The 6004-nt window shown below is 35.4% G+C and overlaps 1 protein-coding gene across 1 annotated transcript in view; it reads left to right on the top strand.

Annotated features, from left to right (window-relative positions):
- Positions 1-527: 527 nt before the first annotated feature.
- The window catches only part of LOC149137199 (uncharacterized), an 18820-nt gene continuing 13343 nt past the window's right edge, over positions 528-6004 (top strand). The window contains exon 1 of the mRNA XM_089339754.1: positions 528-656. The gene's annotated coding sequence lies outside the window, so the exon portion shown is untranslated. The remainder of the gene's footprint in view (positions 657-6004) is intronic.

Below are 6004 nucleotides of genomic sequence, written 5' to 3' on the forward strand. Positions count from 1 at the left end.
GTTCCAGTAGTGTATGTATGTATGTATGTATGTATGTATGTATGTATGTATGTATGTATGTACGTAGTGTGTGTACTTTTATATGTATGCCCAGTTGAGTGTCGCATACAACAAACATAAATACACTGGCAAACAACGTCAAAATACACACACAAACATCTGTGCAAGTGTGTGTGCACATAAACGAAGGTAAATCTAAATATACACGAATCTCTTTATAAATATAAAACACATACTAATAGACGTACGTACTGACACAGTATAAAACACATGCTAATAGACACACGTACGGACTACATATAATTTTACAGGAGTTAGACACGTACACATGCCAAACGTAGTTTCCTTTCCAACTCGAACAAATACGAACTCTCCGCCATTTCAACAAACTTCATTTAACCCTATCCTCTCTCTCCCTCTCTCTCTCTATCTCTCTTCCACCCCACCTCTCTCTCTCTCTCCCTCTCTCTCTCTCTCTCCCTCTCTCTCTGTACATATATATATATATATATATATATATATATATATATCAAGGTTCTTTTGCTCACGTAGGAAAGTCAAAATTATTCTCTGAACGACAACCGTCAGATTAATTTGCAACAATCCTGTCTCTTCGACCTGTAGAAAGGACTATTCAGTTGAGTCTCACTTTAAAGGTAAGAAGACAATATTTTATTCTTAATGCTACAGAAACTATGAGCGTAATGGTAGAATTACTGGTGTTGAATGAAAAAGAATGACAATATTTAGTTTCATCCCTGCATGTCTTGAAAGTTTATATAGCATCCGTGTCACTTTTCTCATCATCCTTTCAGAATAGATGAATTCCACACCATTTATGTACTGTGGTTCAGTTCGTCAACAATATTCCCCTCCAAAAGAATTTGAGTCTTACTGTAGCCCAAATAATAATAATAATAATAATAATAATAATAATAATAATAATAATAATAATAATATACCTAGCTCAGATACCAGGAAACCCCAAAATGGCAGAAATTCAAAAGATAGTGCTCATGGAAACTGCCCATATCCTACGTAAAATACTGTCTATGTAATCTCAAATTTTAAAACAAACACAACTTTCTTATGGTTTTTAAACATTCTCTAGAACAACACTATGTACAAAACCAAATATATGGTACCCTAGTCATAACGCCAGCATGAATGTCTAACTTGCTGTCTCTTGAGGTCTCTGGGTGAGACTTGGAGCCAACTTATACAAATGCAAAGCAAAAGTCAAACAGAAAATAATAATAACAATAATAATAATAATAATACTGAATGTTAAACTCATTTTTCATTTTATATTTTTAATTTAATTTTTAAATGGTAGAAATATAAAAGCCACGATGAAAAACAAATACGAAAATGCAATAGTAAATATTTGTATTTGCTGTATCATTTTATTTTCATTTTAATCTATCATACCTTAAACAGTAATGCTCTAAATGGCCCAGCTCGACCATCAACGGTCTGAACAAAAGTTTTGGGTCTGTAGTTAGTTTTATATTTAAAAAAAAAAAGTCACTAGTTTGATATAAAATAAGTCGCTACTTTTTTTATATCGAACAATCTAAAGCCTAAATCAATTAAAAGTTAATTTACAAACATGTTATGATGCAAGAATAAACAAACAACACTTCCCCATTTCCTCAAAACTCATACGACATACACTACAGAAACGTTGTTGTTGTTGAGTTACTACATGCTACATTAGTTACAGGGATGTAGGTTTTGGTGGAAACAGGTGTCCTCAAATGTCAAGAATCTTTCTTCGGATTCTTGCAAAATACAGGATGACACTTATCTGCAAGTGGACAATTCGTGCGTCGATTCTAATATCCTTCGTTTAATAGATTGAAGTTTGGTCGTTGCGCACCAATTATCACAGGAACAGTTGTCAGCTTTGTTTTCTATTATGTCTTTATCTCTTTGGCTAGGTTCTGATATTGCTCGATATTCCCAATTTCTTTAATATCCACTCTATTATCAAATGGTATTGCAAAGTCAATTGTCTTACATGCTACACTGTATATTTTTTTTATGTTCTCTACAAACATGTCACATTTACCTGCGTCCAGTATAGTCAATCCTTATGATGAAATTCCATAAAAATCAACACATTATTAACCACCAGCACACCCTCTGGTTCGTATTCATACCACTTTTTTTCCATCACTTTGAATCCACACACTCGGCTATCATCTCAAGTCACTATTTTATCGACACAGTCATACGTACCTCTACCCTCTTTTTGTGCTAGCTTACTGCATTCATTTAAGAGGTGGGTAATACTTTCGTCTCCTTTTCTACAGATTGTGTTTTACTCTCTGACTGAATTTTATCAATCTTTGCCTTTATAAATTGATTCTAGTGGCTTGTTTCCGAGCGGTTGTAATAAGTGAATCGGTTTCTCGAGTAGTAGTAGTAGTAGTAGTAGTAGTAGTAGTAGTAGTAGTAGTAGTAGTAGTAGCGGCGGCGGCGGGGGAAGCAGCAGCAGTAGCAGCAGTAGTAGTAGTAGTAGTAGTAGTAGTAGTAGTAACAATTTAAGTGACATGATTAACGATAACAGCAATGATACACGCACAACATATATACATTCTCTCTCTCCCTCTTTCTCTCTTTCTTTCAAGCGCGCGCGCGCACTAACACACATTACAATAATCGAAGGAATGAATGGAAAGTTTGAATTAAGAAATGAGTAAAACGATTTCAGATTTTCTTCATTGAGTGAGTCTACTTCAGAAAGACAAGTGAAGAAAAAATCTATTTGGCAAACCTGTGTGACAAGGAAAGATGCATCCATACCTCGGTCTTTTACCGAATAGCGATAAAAATCAAGAAACATATCTATGCATCTTGAAAGCCACAATGGTTTTTCATTCCAGCGAAAGCGTAACTGTGAACAGTCCTGGCTGATGTGTGGAATCACTTCTCTTTCATTGACCGAGATAGGCACTATGAAACCATCAGTGTGTAGCATTCAAAACAAGGACGAAACCAAAACAAAAGCCGTCGAGCTAGTAAAAGTTCGTACCACTACATTTACGGCACCGCAACACAAGAGCTATAATAAAGGATATTGATGACAATCTTGAACCTTGGTTCATCTTCACTTTTATGAAAGCAGAAAGGGCCAAAATACTTAAGAACTGTGTATATAGTTGAGTAAGGTCTATATATGGCTATTTATATTTACAGAGCACGACGAGAAGAAAGACCGCGCTGACTTTGCCGAGAATTTTATCTGAGAGCGCAGAGAGACTTAACGAAACGCGCCATAACATTTTGTCCGCCAGTCGATCGGCATAATCGTTAGAGAGTCGGATCAATAGCTAATAATTATTGCTCCGATGAACTGAAATCTCACAAAGGCCTACTTTGTCCTTCATTGTTACGGGGTCGGTAAAATAAAGCACTAATCAAGTACTGCGTCGGTTTCTCTCTATCTATCTATCTATCTATCTATCTATCTATCTATCTATTTAGCCTCTTCTCATTTCGCATGCAAGAGAAATCATCTCAAGAGACCACGGAACATGGTGGGCATGGATGGGTTGTATACTGTACGAAACGGCTAAAACAACAAAAAGAAAATCCGCTGCTCAATCAACTCCATCCTTTATATAATGATAATAATAGCAACAGCAGCAGCAACAGCGATGGTGGTGACGGCAGCAGCAGTGGCAGTAGTAGTAGTAGTAGTAGTAGTAGTAGTAGTAGTAGTAAACTGTTCGTGACAGTTGACAGTTGTATCATTTAAGAGGTGACTCACTTATTTACTTATTTGTTGAATCTTTACTGTCCATTCTACGAATGAAACTACAAACAAACCCTCCGATAGTCGGTTTCATTGAAAATTATTTGTTTTCTGTATTAGTTAATTTAATTTACTTTCATCTTAGCTGACGGGTTTTACCAGACGTCTAATACAAACCACAATTTGAATAGAAGTTTTCTTTCTTTCTTTCTTTCTTTCTTTCTTTCTTTCTTTCTTTCTTTCTTTCTTTCTTCCTTCCTTTCTTTCCTATCCTTCCTTTTTTCCTTTCTTACATTTTTATTTGTTTTTCCTGCTTCTATCTTATTTTACATTGTTTGCAACTCTTTGTTTCCAAGTAGTGTTTGCAATGTAAATACAACAGATTTTAACAAAAATTAATAAAGCAAATTATATGAGATGATGACGTATAATCGTTTCACGCGATTATATTACAATATACTACTGGTAGTTTTTTTTTTTTTTTTTTTTTTTCGATTCTGGTGTAAATCGTTACTGTAAATAATCAATTAAGATCCCCGCTCTTGTCTGCTCCATTTTAGTCAGAAAATAATTCTAGTAAATCTTGTCTGGAAAAAATTTGATTGTCTATTGCATCTTATTTCTTTAAATTTTATTCAATATCTGTCTTGTTGAAACTCGAGTTATAACGAAAGTTCAAATTGACCTGGGCGAAATTTTAATCATAAATCAATGAGCATTAATCTAATGTTATGTTTTAGCATTCTTAGCAACCATAACAACTGCACATTTTTCAGTAGCTTACAAGCTATTTCAGAGAATATATTATTACATGTGAGATATCATATATCATTATACGGTGTATCACAACTGTCCGTGTAACACAGTTGGCTGCAACATAATATATCACAGCTAGTAAACTATACCCTATTATCTTGCACAGACACAGCAGAAATAGTGGACAAATCGTTTACTATTCCGTACTGTCTGCACTGATACACAGACTTTTCAAACATCTTCAACTTCTTTCACTACAGAAACTTTTTTTACCATCACCGTTGTTTTATCCTATCAGATTCTTTGGCCAATGTCAAAATTAGCTCAACTCTTCATACAACATCCTATCACCATTTGGATCCTTTGATTAAGTTAGATACTAGTCGGAGCTTTGGAAATTTGTTCTGACTACTTCTGGTTAAAAATGTGCTTGAATATACACAACTACGATGGTGACCAAGACTGTAAAGTTCGGTATGTCTCGCCAATCCGATACAAACAAAGCCACATCTAAAGCCGTAATTTATTCGAAACTAAACTGCTGCAGTAAAGTCAAAGATTATTGCAGCTAGAGGAAAGCTACTCTTTATTAAAAGGCTGCAAGATTCTTTTATACCCGGTATGGGATACCACAAGATCTATCCTCACATTCGTTTTATGTATATGATCTTTTCTTCTTCAAAAACATTCACAGCTTCATGCGCAAATGACATCACATTCACATCTTGCCACCACCCTCTAGGTACAACTGCATAATTTCCCCAGCCTGGTATCAACCACCAAGAAACCTAGCTCCAAAGTAAAAGATTTGTAGTAGTACATACCAAATCCAATATCTCTTTTACTAGCAACTCAAATAAAAAGAAACTACAACCAGCTTTGACCCTTAAAAATATAAATACATGATACTCACAAAGAAAACAATTGCATACCACGGCACATGTAGGAAAAACAATGTAGAATGAAAAACGGCACACAAACAATCCATTGTGAATTATGCCAGCCGTCCCTGGATGTCAATATCTCCATGTGCTGCTGATTCGTGAACCATATTACAAAGCTTAATTCAAAATTGCAGTATCTAGGACAGGGCTGCTGCTACATGGCATCCAAAAAACTTTTTGTTTGGTTAATAAAGTATCGTTCACAGTTTGCTACAAACATTAGATCACTTGTCACACTGTTCTCTATATGTCTTCTACCGCTACTACAATGGCCTCTGCTCCTATTAACTCTCTTACTGGATGTCCTCACCACCCAGTCAGCCAAGACCACTAGAGACAACTCATATGAGTTTATTCTTTCCCCTCTATCTCGCACTCGACATTTTCTAATCATCCCTACCCTAAATGCAGTTTTCTGAAATCACCGCCCTACCCACATTTATTCTGCCGAGTTCTACCAACATACATTCAAATTGATTTGGTCACAGGAAGGATCTAATGTCATAGCTATTAATCCATCTCGTAGTAAAAACAGCTCGTA

This window comes from Octopus bimaculoides, chromosome 2, assembly GCF_046866305.1.
Source record: "Octopus bimaculoides isolate indiv1 chromosome 2, ASM4686630v1, whole genome shotgun sequence".
Lineage (NCBI taxonomy): Eukaryota > Metazoa > Mollusca > Cephalopoda > Octopoda > Octopodidae > Octopus > Octopus bimaculoides.